Source organism: Temnothorax nylanderi, unplaced genomic scaffold (assembly GCF_030848795.1).
Source record: "Temnothorax nylanderi isolate EJ_2023f unplaced genomic scaffold, tnyl_v1.0 TNYL_tig0026_pilon, whole genome shotgun sequence".
Taxonomy (NCBI): Eukaryota; Metazoa; Arthropoda; class Insecta; order Hymenoptera; family Formicidae; genus Temnothorax; species Temnothorax nylanderi.
In genome coordinates, this window is record NW_027249088.1 from 212445 (window position 1) to 229444 (window position 17000).

Sequence of the window (17000 nt, forward strand, 5' to 3'; positions counted from 1 at the left end):
AAGTCAAAATTGAAAATTATCTTACAAAAATGTATATCATGTCTATTGTTTAAATTTAATACAAATGAAATACTTTACATTAAAAAAGAAGAAGAGAGAGAGAGAGAGAGATAGAAACAGAGCAATACAAAGTAATTAGGTTTAGTAAAATACTTGCAACAAATTATATTGATAAGATAACATATCCACATCCGTTAAAATGACTCAAAACACATATTATTAAACTATTTCATATAGTGATAAGATGAATGCATTTCTGTTAATAGCAAATTTAAACTTCATTTTCTAATGTAAAAAATATTTGCGATTACTTATAAATGTTTCCATCAAATATTAACCATTTGACAATAATTGTAGCTAACGAAACAAGCTACAACTTCTTTCTTTCCAATACACGTATTCTTGCTCTACGCGAAAGCTATGTTATTACATTTTTTTTTTCCTTTTATAACATCAGGCTACGTGGAATAAAAAAATGTAGCTACATCCTCCCATAACGGAAAAATAAATAAAGCGGAATAATCTTCAATATAGCGCGCTTTTCCATTTCAATCGTTCTCGAAACAAAACCAATTTTGCACGCTCCCGAGAAAATCCATTTCGATGCGAAATGGCGGACGGCTCCCAATTTCCGGATAAATAAAATCGGATTTTTCATTCATCATTCCGAGAAAAGAGCATTTCGGACATTTCGGTCCCGCGCGAAATGATGCATCCGCGTGTACAGTCACGGCAGATGCATACGTAATTCGGTAGTCGCTCAGCTGCAACGTCGCGTCGTCCCTGTACCGTGCATCGTTATAAGGAGCGCGAGCGAGCAGGAAAGAGAAGGAAGAGAGACGAACGGATTTGGTCCTGAGGGGAGTAAAAGGCGACAGGAATGGTGGGGGATATTTCCGTCCCCTCCTTGAAGTTATCCTGTCTGTCTTTCTCTCTCTTTCTCACTCTCTCCCCTCCTCCCTCTTCCTTTCTCTCTCTCTCTCTTTCTCTCTAGCCTCTCTTCTCGGTGATAAATTTAGAGTTAGTAGAATAAAACAACAGAGCGCAGCTGCACCGCTCGGTGAGCTGACTCCGTGAAAGTGTAGCCTCGATCTGTTGCTGAAAACGAGAACTTTGTTTAAATGTTCTAGCGAAGTTAATCGAGCTTGGGGATTACTTGCAATTACTTGTGCGAAATATTTTAATTTCTCCCAGTAAATATCGAAGGCTATATTGGGATAATATGATACATATACTAGAAAGATGTATTGATTAAAGTTTTAGTAGAATAAAAAAAAGAGATAAAATTACAAGATACACACTCTATATTTCTGACGTATAGACATGCAATTCATAATGCTGGAAAAGGAGGGTATATCGAGATTTTATAACTAGTTCGTTATTAGCTTCCAATATATTGCAAAATTGTTATATTTATTATGTGACTTAAAATAAAAAAAATATAATAATTTTCTTTTAGAGTCTTCAAGAGTAATAAAGAGTATGGGTATTTAAAAAAAAGGAAACTCATCCTTTGTAGATTATTTATTAGTCTTATTAAATTCTCATGACTACGTGTTCTTTGTTATAAAATTTATGGCGCAAATTTATTATTAAATTTTAACAAAAAATTATATAACCCGCTGCAGCAAAATCTTGATGCAGAGTTATTAAATTTTCGCGCAGAATTACAAAATTCATTGCTCCCCTACGCTACAAGAAATTCTGATGACGTGCGGGGGTCATTATTAATTTCTGACGTTGGAAACTCGTTAAGTTTCAACATCGGAATTTTGCAGAATTCTCTGTGTTATGCAGAATTAACGAAGCCCCGTGCTCCGCACAACTGTACGCGGCTGTTCAGCTGTTTGCCCACCACCAAAATCGATTCTAGTCCCTACGTTCTCCGCGAAACCGAACGGTCCGTGTCTAGTCCGACCTTTCGCGCCAAGAGAGCGGCCAACTTGTTTTCGACGAGGCGCATCGACGTGGCAAGGAAGAGAGAGAGAGAGAGAGAGAGAGAGAGAGAGAGAGAGAGAGAGAGAGAGAGAGAGAGAGAGAGAGAGAGAGAGAGAGAGAGAGGAGAGAAAGAGAGAGAGCGGGGATGGATCACCGACGGTAGAGAGGGATACAACGCTTGGCTTGGCCCTGTTTGCTCCCTCTCCCCAGGCTGGCATACGTTTTCCCTCCCTTCTCGCTCTCGTCATTGCCCTCACCACCGCGGCACTGAGGTCTCCCTCACCCGCGGTGGAGGAACAACGTGAACTGCCGATGCCAGCGGGAACCTCCTCCAGTCGCCATCGGCGTTCCCCTGATATATACCGAGTGGCTCCATCGCGTCTTCCTCAACACCGACCGCCCTTTGTTTATCAATGGAGAGCTCGCGTTCACGTTTACGTACGCACGCTTACCCGCGATCACGCATCACCGCCACGCACGCGCGGGGGTATCGCGAGCCTGAGACGCGCGACCATCGCGGAGAGGAGCCCTGCCCGCCGCACCTCGGGTCGCCCCGTCAGCAGCGCATCGTCAAGGTCATCGCGAGATCGAGTCGAAAGATCGCCACCGAGTAGATTCGCGGGAAAAGTCGATCCACTTCGCGGTGGAAGAGAATCGTCGATCTCCGTGGAGAGACGCCGAAGGATCGACGGCGGTCTCTCGGTAAAATAGAGCTCTCTCGAGGAGAGAAACTGTTCTCAAGAGCGTGTCATGTTACTTCGAGGAGAAGGCTCTTAAGAGTTTGATCCTGCAAAAAGTTACTCCGGAGAGAATCCTTTAAAAGAGGATTTCTTGATTAAAATAAGGAGACGCTTTGAAAAGGCAGCGAATTGATACATGCCGAAGAGTCGAAGATTTTCTTCTTGAAGAGAATGTTCTCTTCTAGTAGTGTCCTTTTAAAAAAAATACTGAAAAAGTCAGCAACCATATGATAAAAGTTGAGTATTGAACAAAGAGATCTGCAAGATTTCCACTTCCATGTTCTAAAAGATTTATTCTGAGGACTGTCCTTTCCGAGAAATCAGTCTCTAAAAAAGAAACTCTTTAAAAAATGTATTAACACTAAAGAATCGACAGTTTCTCACCAAAATTCTCACAGAATTCTAAAACAGATGCAAAATTAGACGTACTTCCCAAAGAGAGATCTGAGAGTTTAATTTTGAAGCGAGAAATCTCTCTCCAGAGGAAATACTTCAAAAAGATATATTGAAAAAAGCTTTTAGAATAGAAAGTGCAATATTGGATCTCGGCAATTCCTATAAAATAAGTAATCTAGCGACGATAAAAAGGCAGTGGCAATAAAGGTGTCGAATCCGATATTAGACCTCGATTGGACAGAATCGGGAATGCGTTAAAGAGAATACATCGATTCCAGGAGGATATCTAGAAGGAACGAAACTGGACGGGCCCGGGCGGCCCAATCAAGGTCGGCGGCGAAATCGCGATTCCTGGTGAACACGCGCGCGTTGCGTGGCGGGCAAAGTTCAGCCAAACCGGAGAGCGGCAATTGAGCCGTTAATTATGCCTTAACGAGCTGTAACTACACGGTGCAAAGTCGCACGAAACTTACCGCGGAAGGGAGGGGGAAGAAACGGATAAGTACGCGGTACGGGATAAAGGGAAATGTAGCGGCGGTGTCGCAAAGGCGATTAACTCGCGAAGGAGGAATCTCTTAGGTAACCGAATTGGCGAGTCGCGAGCGGTGCGAGAAGAATAGCTCGGGGGCAGAGAGGGGCGGGGAACCGGCCGTCGACGGACTTTGTACCCAACTGTAATGACTCATCGGTGCGGTTGAGGAAGGAGAAACGTGCATCGAGAGAGAAAAGGGTACGTGTGACGAAGACGAGGCGCGAGGGAATGCGTTTCGCGAAGGATACGCAGGCGGCGACCAGGTATCTCCATCCGAGCGAATTTGCGCCGGATGGCATCTTAGACGGAGAAATGAAAAACGTGCAATTGCGCAACATGAAATGAATTTAAATTTATACCACGCGCCGTCAGCTCGAGATACGTATTGTTTTAAATATCGGAACAAACGTTTATATAAACACAATATTTTTTTAAATTTACCAAATGTGAATCAGACATCGATCCAGTTTATATTGGACATGTATGGATTTTATTAAAATTTTATTTTTTTTTCATGGTTTTTGAAATACAATGTAGCGAGTTTTAAAAATATCGTATGTACAACGTACGATGTGCAATATTCAAGTTACAAACATAATAAATCATTTTCAATTATAAATTTTATTATTTTTAAAAGTTTGCGATAACTCTAAAAGTTATATGAAATTATAAATGTTAACAGAATTATAAACATTGCACAAAATATTTTAATCGATTTTTTATTGTTTTCGACCTTGTTTTACTTATACAAAACGAGATTTTAATGGAGATATATTTATCCTCAAAAAAGTTGTCAGCACAGGATTTCTTTCTGTGATAAAGGTGCTTTGATACCTTGCTGGTAAAAGATTTAAGTATTTTTAAATATTAGTGTCTCGTCTCCAGCTTTACATCATTAATGCAGGATTGAGCTGACGGAAAAGTTTTACAAGCTCTTTTCAACCTACGCATTTTACGGGAAGCCACAATTATGCAAAAAAAAAATGGAGTTACGCTAGTTCCCGCTCTGCGTTCTTCGGTTCTGCGAAATGGAACAAACTCTCCGTTTGTGATATGTATATATATATATATATCTCTCTCTCTTTCCCCCTCTCTTTTCCTCTCTTTCTTGTTTTTTTTAGAGAGATTAATTTTTCTCTCTTTCTTCTTGTTTTTCTCTTTTTGCTGTCTTCTGGTAAAGACTATTGCTGGTAAACCCCACTCGAAGCATAATATGTTTGTCGCGCAACAAGGCCATCATGACAAATCATCATTCCGCCAAGTTTCATTGCGACAAACTTCGAATGGACTTAAGCGAGATGTTTTGGTCCAGCGGACGCAAGCTAAGGACACAAATCATTTTCAGATCGCATCGTGCTCGACAACGAAGACAAACAACATCATTGAATCTTTCGTGTTAAAAATAGTTCGGAATTGCAGACGAAAAGAGACGAAAATAACGAAAAAATATATACATATATGCAATAGAATATCGTACAATTCCTCGAAACTTACTTTTGGATTTTTTAAATGTATAGATTGATGTATTTTTCTCATGTAGATTTATCGCATTTGATTTAACAGAATTTATTATTTTAAAAATAATTAAAACCGAGCTGACGATATTTACTTATTTTGAACATCAGAATTACGTTAGCTTGTTATCTGGATATAATATTTAGGTGTGATCATATTTTATTTTACCTTATTTTAACTTTTATATTAGTGAAAATTTTTATAAGTAAAGTATTCGATTTGATTAGATTTTTTAATGTAAAGATTATCTTTCCACGGCTCGAAGAAGTTCACTGGCGAACAAAGTTGCATAATTCGATCACGTGCATTATGCCATATCAGCAGTGATTATATACACATGTATCTCAGATAAAAATCTCTTTTTCTGAAATATCAATCAATCTGATCCAGGCTACGTGCGTTCTAGAGTCAATTATCCAGCTTTCTAACCTGCGGCAAGTAGTCTCATTAACGTGTTTTAAATCCCCGTGCAAATTACAAGGAAGGAATCATTAATCGCGGGGTAGAACAGCGAAATTTCTCGCGAGGCGGCCGGAGGGGGAGAAGCGATGAGCATCCGAGAGAGCTGATAAAGATAACCGCAGCGCCTTCCGTTTCGCCCCTCCTCGCGGAGGTCAAAGAGCGACGAAGGCGTCGCCGTTTTTCGTTACGTGCTGTGCCATGCCGGCGGACAATAAAGCCGACGAAATAGCGCCGGATTCGCTCAGTCGGTGCCACAACGAAACGACGCGACGTCGCGACGTCGCTGTGTCAAAGTACAGTTCGGCCGAAGCGAGGGAGGTGGAGGAGGCGAGTGCGCGACGGCGATGACGCGACGCGAGCCACGGCAGAGCGTTCCCAGCGGTGACGGTGTGCGCGCGGTGTTTCCCTCGCGACGTGAACCAATTCCACGATCGGAAGTCGAAGGAAAGCACGCATCCCCGTGCGGTTTGCGGTCGGGATAAGCGAGAGCAGACCAATTTTCCTTTAAAGCGAGGAGCGTGGAACTTGAGACTTTTTGTTTGTCGAGGTCGAGAACGACAAGAGAGAAAAAACTTTTGGATGTTCGGTGCATCGAGGTTACGAGAAGAGATCTTGGACTTTTCTTTGAAGATAACCGAGGGCTGTTTTTCGAAGCAGAAGCTTCCCACGTTGAAGAGAACCCGAAGGAAATTATAGAATTTCTTTTAGACGAGGATAAGCGAAAAATATATTCGAGACTTTCTACGTAGGAAAGTTATTCCGAATTTTTCTTCATTTTGAAAAGGAACTTTGGAATTCAAGCTTCCTGCGATATCATTCCTTATGAGAGAGATCCTTATAAGAGACATCCTGGATTTCATTGTGTTCAGTGCGAGCAGCATTTGAAGACTGAAACATTGATGACGCGGGAGAGAGAGAGAGAGAGAAATCTTGAACTCCCCAATTTCCTCCTACATCAAGAAAATTACACATTTCAGATATTAGATTGTCCGCAACGCGCAGTGTAACTTGGAATTTCATCATCCCGCGATTGCAAGAGAGGAGGACAAAACCTTCTGGACAATCTTCGGTCAGCGAATCACGAATTGCAAATTACCAGTGGCTTCGGTTGCATTTTTCCATCTCGTTGCGATTTTTTCCGGAGACGATCTCTTTGCGAACTTTTCTCTCGCGAGAGGAATCTCGATCATTTCTCCTTTTTCTTTTGTGAATGGACCACGCGGCAGCCGCGTGCAAATAAAGAGAGACAGAAAGGGAGAGAGAAAGAGAGATAGAGGGAGGGAGGAAGGAGTAGAGAGGAGAGGGAGAAAGTGGGAGAGTTCTCAAGAGATTTAACGCGAATCCCTCGGACCTTTGGTAGGATCTAGTGGAAGCGGCACAAGTGCGGGAGAATCGTACTGTTGCAACGTGCGGCAGAGATCGTGTGATGGTGGTGGTGCGCAGCAGCAGCTGACAGACGCGGCCGGGGACACGAGATAATAGATATTTAGTCGGATCTCAAGGTAGACAGACTCTTCCACGATGATTCGAATATTCACCGATACCTTCAGGAACCTGATCAGTGAGTGTCACACGCTTTTTACGCGAATTATTTCGTATAACGACCGAGATATTATTTAGCATAATCGGGACGGGATTCCGCGGGTGCGACCGGAGACAATACAGGCGTGAAACGTGCCTCGCATCAATGTCTAAACTTAGAGATCGTTTTCTTCTACATGTAAACATTGTACCGGGGTAATTTGGGGAAATTGTACCGAGTCTCGCGAAACTTTGCTATTCTAACTCACCGAAATTAATGCCTCTTCAATCATGGAATTGTGTAACTTTCTAATTTTTAAGTGTACACCAAGCTCTGTCAAATTTCTCTGATTAATATTTGCTCGACTGTCTATCGAACTGCATATATGCTTATCAATTGCTTTCGCAAATCAATGGAAAATAATTATAATTGAATTGTTCGAGTGAGTTATAATAAGTACTCAGCAATAAATTATTTTAAAATAATAAAAATTTTTAGATAATTAATGGACATCGATTTTTAATATGAAGAGTATATTGAAATATTTTAATGGAGCTAAATGAAAATTGATATTCGTATATCATGTAAAATATTTGTTATTCGTTAATTCGCATAAAATTTCATTTAATTATCGCTGTATTTTTAACGTGACATTTTATTTTAATACTATCAAGTTTTTAATTTTGTTTATTTCGATATTTCGAACTTTTTTCTGTCACGAAGTTCATATATTGTACTTTACTCTTTTCGTCACTGTTCCCTATGTATCCAACATAAACCCTTTGCATCAAAGGATAATAATAATTGTTCTCAATATCAAATCGTTCGTCCCGATTCAAATCGAGCCCACAAACGGGATGCAAAATCTCGTTGATTGGGATGAAATCGATTAGAGCGCCGTTTCCCATTTGGAAAAAAATCTGTTTGCGCGACAGTGGCGGAATTAAATTTCACCGTCGCGAAGACGATGACGTTTATCCGTTTGTTTGTGTGGCTGACATTCAATTATATGTTGATTCAGCGAGAGAGGTATACTCTACAGTCTACTGCGAACCAGGTCCAACCGCGCACGAAGAACGGCTTTCCGTAAAAAGTCCAGAATTCAAGATTATATTTCCAAGATTAGAACTGACTTGAGTTAGTTTAGATCAACTTTAATATTAGCTAATAAATTACATTTGAGCACAGTTTCGTCTGGAAACTTTCTTCGTGTCCAAACTGGATAAGAGGGAAGACCTAATATAGTAAGTTTAACCTGTAGAGGACGGGAAGCCTATTTTTAGGCTACACGGAGGGGTCGTTTACTTTTCGTGGTATAACACTTTAAACACATATATATGGAAGTTGTAAATAAAAATCATAAAAAGTCGTGAAAAAACTTGCCCGTCCTCTAAAGGGGGGTTAACAGATTAAATTTATATGAGAATAACATAATTCTAGCTTTCTTTTCGTCAAAGAATATTAACACTGCGCGGACACCGTGGGCCTTTTAAGGCACAGTCAATTTTTCGTATTCTATAGTTTTCTCCTGACGTTTTTCAACACTTAACAAAAAAATTGCAACAGTTCCGGCCTATGTAAGTATAAAAATCACTTTTTGAAACCTTAAAGATGATACATGAATTTTTATAGATTTTTTGTAACACGAAAACGCTTTCAAAAACCCTTTGGACTTAAAAGTGGCCCAGGATGTCCGGGCGAGTGCTTCAAAAACATGGTGTCCGCGCAGTGTTAAGTTTCGCGTGGCGAAACAAGTTTTATGTCCTTAATATATTTACAATGTTGCTGCAGTTATCGAAAATGATGCGTTAAGACTGTCATAAATAATTGTTTCTTCTAACTGGACAATTTCTCGACAGCCTCGCCGTGTAGCCGACCTTGTGTTACAAATCGGTTCACTCTTTCTACACGCGGTATACGTGACTGACGTAACGTACGAAACGGCTGCATCTCGTGTACGTTCCGAATTCCTCTCCCTTCCTTTTCATTAGGCCGCCACTCTCGTGTAATCCAATAACGCAGCCCATGATGTTATGACTACGCTATTATTTCGTCACACTGTATAATTACATGAGAACTACAAATTGTCCTCTCGCATTTGATTTGCCATGTAATCCAAATTGCTACTTTTCCGTAAGGAAAGACATAATCGCCGCTTGTATGCGTCAATTATCTTATGAAATTATTTCTATTCTTTTTTGTTTCATCGACAGCAATAAGTAACTAATCATTATTTTTAACGATATCGACTTCTTGAAAGGTTTCTAACAATAAACGCATTTTACTTATAGTTTCATATCTTGTTGCATATTTACGCATAATTTACTCTTTCAAATGTGCTGTTCGAAGAAATCTATTATAATTCTATCCGTATCGGCGAAACAGACTTCCGTTTTTTTTTTCAAAAGTTTGCTGCGCCCGCTCTAAATTAATTCTTTCCGCGAAAGGCTGACGTAACTCCGAACAGCGCTCGCATTGAAATTACTCAGCTTATTATCCAACTATACCAAAGCACTTGGACTTTGGACTGCCAAGGAATTATTGCCACAAACGCGGGTACAATAACCTACGAATTTTTGCTGAAAAACGCAAATAACAGACATTCTAGTTAGTTTCAAGTTCATATTTTCGCATATTTACGGAATTCGATATTTACGACTTCAAAACTTCGTATAAATTAACCTTTTCAGTATCATGTATCATTATTTTGAAACTTCTGTTTTTGATTACGTTCTTTTAACGTGCTTTAAATAAACAAATTTGTATGTGTTAAAATACGTTTGTACGTCTTTAATAACTTTACTGACCAATGACTTTAAAATAAGTGTTTATATTCACCGATTGTGCTAACATTTAGAAACAATTTTAGAATTCCTCCTGCATTTCGTTGAATAATATTTGTAATACTTTTTCTCTAATCTTTGCAAAAGTCCAACACGTCTCTTTATCTCCAGATAATTTATATATAATTAATAACATCTGATGATGTATATTATACGCTAATAAATGTTATCTATAGGTAGACATACGTCAGATACATTTATTAAATATCTGGGTCACATCTATTAATGAACGAAATATATTCGAGAGTACCGAAGCCGCGAGACGTGTATCACGGTGGTTAAAGTTATACATGGAGTTTAAACCACGCGTAGTATAATCCGCACCGAAAGTTTCAGACGCGTAGATTCCCTCCGTAATCGTTCCACGAAACAATTCTGGATTGCATTAGAGGCAAGGCTGGCTGGTCTCTCCCTCCATTTTGTCGGCTATTCGGGGATTAACTGTATTATGGGGCAGCCGACAATTGGCGGCGATTAGGCAACAGCCAAGGATACTCTCGCGGCATAAAAATGCGTTTTAGTGCGTTTCTGTTATACGGTACGACACGCGATATTTATTCCATCCTTTACGTGTTTGAGAAGACAGTGATACTTTTGATAACGAAAAAAGGAACCATTATTTTGAAATTTATCCTTTTTAGCTGTGATTGACTTGTTGAAAAATAGATTACTAGTATCTCCATTTCTAAATTCACAAAAAATTTGGGAGGCCAAAATTTATTTTAAAAAATATATAAATCTGAAAGTATGATATATTTATACTGTCTGTATTTATAAATATGTATACGAAACAGAATTTATTTGAAAAACAGAAGTCACAGAATAATACTGTATTATATCTTTATTGAAAAGATTTATACGTCTGTCACGGTTTATTTCAGAGGAGAAAATTTTTGAACCATTATTTTGAAATTTATCCTTTTTAGCTGTGATTGACTTGTTGAAAAATAGATTACTAGTATCTCCATTTCTAAATTCACAAAAAATTTGGGAGGCCAAAATTTATTTTAAAAAATATATAAATCTGAAAGTATGATATATTTATACTGTCTGTATTTATAAATATGTATACGAAACAGAATTTATTTGAAAAACAGAAGTCACAGAATAATACTGTACATTTATATCTTTATTGAAAAGATTTATACGTCTGTCACGGTTTATTTCAGAGGAGAAAATTTTTGTACGTGGTCAATTCATTTGAAGAGTACACAGTGTCCATTTCGTCAGTAATCATCTTAATTTACCGCAGTTAGTTCTCATTCAGAATTCGCCACTGTTACTTGTCAGCCGGGCAATCTCGCGAAAGGCACGACTCCGAAACACAACAATCCGTTTTGGCCATTATCGTAACGAACTGTCTCTCTCTCTCTCTCCGTTGTATTTACTTCAGTCCATTTAATCATTCGGCAGGACAAGCTCTGTTATCTCTCACGTGCTTATCGGACGATCTGTTCTCTCAAGAAATCGTGTGTATTAGCGTCGTGACTGACGCGTGCTCCACACATGGAATGGGGGAAAAAAATATAACGAACGCATCGGAGTCACCGATACCCGATGACCTATGGGGGAATCAGCGAGTTTCATCGAAATCTTCCCACATTGAGTCGCGATAACGCATCGTACGATGACTCCCTCCCTCGAGTGAGCTTTCGCTGAGCGAGCGCCTCTCGATTATTATTGACATACATGGCCCCTTTAATTTTTCTTCTCTTCTTTTTCACCCGTGATCATACGACGGAAGTTACTCGTGGAGATCATACGACTGTCGCGTGCGCGCTTGCATGTTCGCATGCTAAGCTTGATGAATGAACAAAAAAATAAACATCCCAACCCGAGGGGCAACTACATTGATCATATTAATTACTCTCTGAAAATAATCTACTTGACCTATGTGACTTTCATTTGGAAAAGTGGAAGGAAAACATGAGATTTATCGCGATATTTCATTATATATATGTTGCAAATGGATATTTTCGTATGTAGTCTAATATATGTTAAAATATATATTTAAATATGTGCTGCATTGTAGCGATCGTGGCGCAGAGAGACGTATACGCTGTTTTGATCCGAGTTCTAAATCGAACTAATTGTAAATATTGGTTTTTATTCGATCGTCACCTATAGCAAGGTAATGGCCGAGGTAATGGCCGAGGTAATGGCGATCCCACCGAGGGTAGCGCAGTTCTTTCCCAGGAAAATCATGATAATGACTGATAGTAGTCAACATGATCATCAATGATCGTTAAACGGCACTAGAAGGTTATATATATATATATATATATATATATAGACATTTCTAATTTTATTTGAAATATTAACTTACATAATGATTAAAATAAAAGTTTAAACCAGGTACATATTTCCCAATTCATGGCACACTATATTTCGAAGACAAGTTTCAAATAATCGCGTAAATTCGATTTTAAGTATATTTGAAACGGAGGACCTAAAACAAACGTTTTAACTTTTAATGGAAAGTTTATTTATAACCTTTGTCGCAGGCTGAATCGATAAGTGTTGTTTGAATAATTTAATTTCATTGGAAGTTTAACTCTCCGATCTTTTTGTTCTGTCACATTGGACGAGTTTGGAATTGCCACAAATTAATTAAAACCACAGTTACAGGAGGCGACAAAGTATTACGTCCTTTAAATTGAAGGATGTTGATTGCGAAGGAATATAAATTTGAATAACTGAATCATTCTTAACTTGGAGCTTATGTTAAAAATTGAAACAAGATAATTTAAATATGATGATATCTATATTATGCAATTTTAAAATGCATCTCTTTTGAAATTTTAGACTTACATGCTTGTGCAACGGGTTTCGTGCCAAGCAGTTTTAATCATGTAAAGAGCAATTAATTTATTTGTTCTACGAGTAACTGAATTCATTCTAGAAAAAGTCCAGACATTAGATAATTAAATAGATAAGTAACACGAACAATTTGTATAATACACGAAAAAATTGCAGAAGGTTAATTTGTACAAATTTTACATGAGTAATTTTTTAACTTTATCGTAATTATCTTTGCGGGTAAAATAGGTCTTAAGATTTCGACATGAGTCATTATTAAATATTTCGTAATATTTATTTGTAATTCTAACTAATGAGAAATACACTGGTGAACATGGAAAAAAGAACACCATGGAGGGCTGATATATATATGTATATTCACTATACTAATGTACCTGTAAGATATCCCCATAAAGATTTCCATATGTTGTACGATCTTTCTTATCATTCTCGACCGTGCGAATGAATTAACACAACGTTATCGGGTATCGTAGGGATAAAGTGTTCTTGATGTTCTTTTTTCCACCAGTAATTATATACTAATAAAAATAAAAAAATAAGAAGTTATTCAAGATGTAGAAATTTAAAAGTAAGACACTATTTAAAGAAATATCTTAGATTTCTAGATTCGGTATTTTGCAAAAAAAAAATGTAAGAATGCTATGAAATATTTGCAACGCTAATATTAGTTTTTACGAATGTTTCGCGTTTTGTTAATTATCTTCTCTTATCGAGGTGCATCGGTCGCGCGATAATTACTTCATAATTCAACGTTCGTTTGCGCTTGGATAAACACACTACGTGTGAATACACAGGGTGTCTTCAAACGACCTGTTATTAGCCTTCTCATTTGTAGACCGGTTGAATGAATTGAAAAAAATATACCGAGGCAAACTAATTTTCGTTGCAATTAAGGTTGAAAATAGGCGACGTTATTGTTGCGCAAAGCCCGAGCTTCGTGATAGAAGATGGATGACGAAATTTTCATTTATTAATGCGAAATATGTAGATTTTATTTTAATAGAGAATCGCAGTTCGAAATTTAATTATAACATACAGTATTGGAAAGCGCGATAAATAATGGATTTATCTCTCGACGTGCTCGTTACTGAAGAATTATCTTCGAACGAATTAATCACAATGCGGTTTTATTCTATCCGGTAATTGTGGAACACTCGGTATAAATGGTGGTATTTATAGTTATCACGGAGCGTTTGCTCGCGAGTAGCGTGGCAGCATAGCCGAAGAAAACGTCGTTTCTTCGTCGAGTGAAAATTAGTTTCAAGGAAGAAGTAAGAGCAAGGTTTCCCGAGACCGCGTCTTCCAGTGAACGCAACCGTGCCTCGGCAAATATTAGCATGATTCGGTAGAATCGTCAGTTCTGCATTAGCAGCTTGGACCAACTGCGCCGGAAAAGTCGGGAGACGAGAGTTGAAGTTTGGGTGAGAGGAGAATGATACGCTTCATAAATTTTGCATCGAGAAAATAGAATAAAATGGGATAAAATTCCAAACTGTTTTTCATGCGAATTTGTGGGACACATGAAAAAAAACGAATACAGATCATAAGATCAATCTCGACAGAAAATTAAATATTCAATTCTAACAATTAAACGGAATTAGATATTCTTCTATTTTAATTCTTTCCTTCGCAAGTTATTCTCATGTCAGTTCAAAGTCATATGCTACATCCATTAATTCACAGCTGTGAATTACCAAAAATTAAGATCCGTAAAATTCGTAATTCTTAAGCTGTAAACTGTAAACAATCCTCGATAAAACAAGTTGTTATTATACCTAATGAAATTATTGCCATTGGTGTCAAAAATTGATATTTTTTGGGCATAACAAGCCATGATAAGCTGCAACAAAAGATAAACGTTCCTTTTATAGCATTTTATAGCTTCGTTGCCTTATCACCCATATGTGCGTAACGCTTTAAGATTACTCTTATCGGAACGTGCGCTTGTGCGAGCGCTTTGTTCGCGATTCCGCTACTTACTTGCCAAAAGAACGCGACGCTTTTCGTTTCTCCGCGTGACAGCGTTCAGCGAAGGCAGAGCGGTGGTGGTGAGAAGGTTGAAATTTCGCAATTTATATATACCGGGGGACGGGGAAAAGAGGATAATTCACGGGATATGTTTCGCGGTAACGGTAACGGTAACATATCGTGTTAACGTTAGGAAAAAAAGCGTTCTGCCCGAGGGTGTTTCTTGCGGCTATCCGGGATAACGACGGACGCGTGTTGTGTCGTAAACGGTGTTTTATGGGCGGTTGCTCCGGATGTGGGTCGGCTTCTCTCGCGAGAGCGCGTCTTCCTCGAGAGATCGACGGAAAAACCCGCGCTCCGGAATCGGGAGACGGTATATAACGGTATGTACGTGTACTCGCGAGTCGCGAGTACAAGTTATCGACACGCCAATCCGCTAATTCCTCCGGAATTACCTCGAATTTGCGATCCTATTTAATTCGCCGAAGAAGTCAGGAAAGCCGTTTTCCGTTTAATAATATTAGGTTTGGCAGATTGCTTTAAGCTCCGGCAAGCATGTGTCAGACGAAGTACATGTACGAGACATTGTGTGTATTCCGAGAAGAGATACAAACGATTTAGAACACGTATTGTGAGTGTGTATTTTCTTAATGGAATCTAATTTTACTTTAAAGTTGCATTTCTTGATAATTTTATTTAATATGATTTTTAAAATTAGAGTCGAATAAGTCCTTTGCATTAAATAATAATATAATTATATTAACATGCATATAAATATATGATGCTATTCGAGCGATCGAATATTAAAAATAGTAAATCAATGATTTGTTATAACATATCGTTTGCATATCTTCTAATTTGATAAGTCGAAATATATTTTCAGCTATTTGAAACGAACGAAAATATCGGACACAGCTAGGATATGTCTTTCTTATATAATTTCAGAATTAGATTATAATTTAAAATGTCATTCTTATTCAATTTTTCCGTTTTTATTATAAGAAAATAAAGATTTTAAAAAATTACTTCACGAAGAATTTATACATATATCTCGAGATATATATAATCTATATATATATATATATATATATATATATATATATACCTCATATCGATATCATTTTCTAATTAAGATAAATGTAGAATGCAAATGTGCTGAAGCACTTTTTGTTATCACGTGTCACGTGATATACGTGATGTATCAATCCATTTGTATAATAATAATTTATAATAATAACAATGCATTGTACATATAATGTGTTAAAATCGAAAAGTTTTGCGTTTACTTTAAATAAATACATTTTTTAATAATATTATATCTGTTTAAAAAATATATAATTGTGTCAGCAGATTGCATTATTAGAGATATAATTTATTTAAATAAAAAAGAAAAAATGGTTAAAAACAATTTTTAAAAAGAAATTTTCTTACGTCGGTTTTTTCTGAAATACACGATTGTTACATGAATAGACGTTTAATGAGATTAAAATAGAATAGAATTAAATGGCTATCGGATAGAGCAGCATACGCTGACACTGTAATTGTTGCTGTAAAGAGCAGAATACGGGAGATCAAGATGCTCGAATGCGATTCGAGGCACAATATGCGACTTCCCCCGCGGAAACCGCGACCCTATCGATCCGTTAATAAAGCACCCCTACGCAATCGCTTCTTATTCCTCCCCTTGACCGCATAGAGAATCGTCGAGATCGATATACGAAGTTACCGTGATGGCTTTTCGGACGACTCGTCCGATTGGTTTTTTATCGGCAACTGTTTCGAAGTATCGATATCAGACTTATCAGAGTTTGTAGTCTTGCAGCGCAAATCCGGATTACATCGCGCATGCATTACCCCCGAAGTTATCGACAACATCGATCGCGACTGTAGAATTTATGTGGCGTTGCATTAGAAGATTATTCGATAAAATGTAAAACTGTTTTACTCATTTTTGCATTCGTTATCTCTATTGCAGATATTAAAGTACAGTATTTTCGTGAAACAAGGAAAAAGCTGCACGTAAAATATGTCAGATTATGAAACTGAAAAGGATTTTTAATCTACGAAATTTTAGGAATATCGTGGAAACGACACAGATTATTATTTATGTTGCAGAATGTTCTCATTCCAACTTTGGAGTTTGCATTAATTATAAATAGGGAAATTTTTAGCTGCTAGACTTTAATTCAATCTTGATTTAAAATAGGAAATTATAACGTCTTTCTGATAAAATTCATGCTAAAAATTATAATGTAGAAAATGTA

At 37.8% G+C, this 17000-nt stretch overlaps 1 protein-coding gene and 1 long non-coding RNA gene across 2 annotated transcripts in view; one reads left to right on the top strand and one right to left on the bottom strand.

Moving 5' to 3' along the window:
• The window catches only part of LOC139769949 (uncharacterized), a 190732-nt gene that overhangs the window by 169476 nt on the left and 4256 nt on the right, over positions 1-17000 (bottom strand). The window lies entirely within an intron of this gene.
• LOC139769946 (uncharacterized) overlaps positions 1-17000 on the top strand; it is a 39901-nt gene that overhangs the window by 14386 nt on the left and 8515 nt on the right. The window lies entirely within an intron of this gene.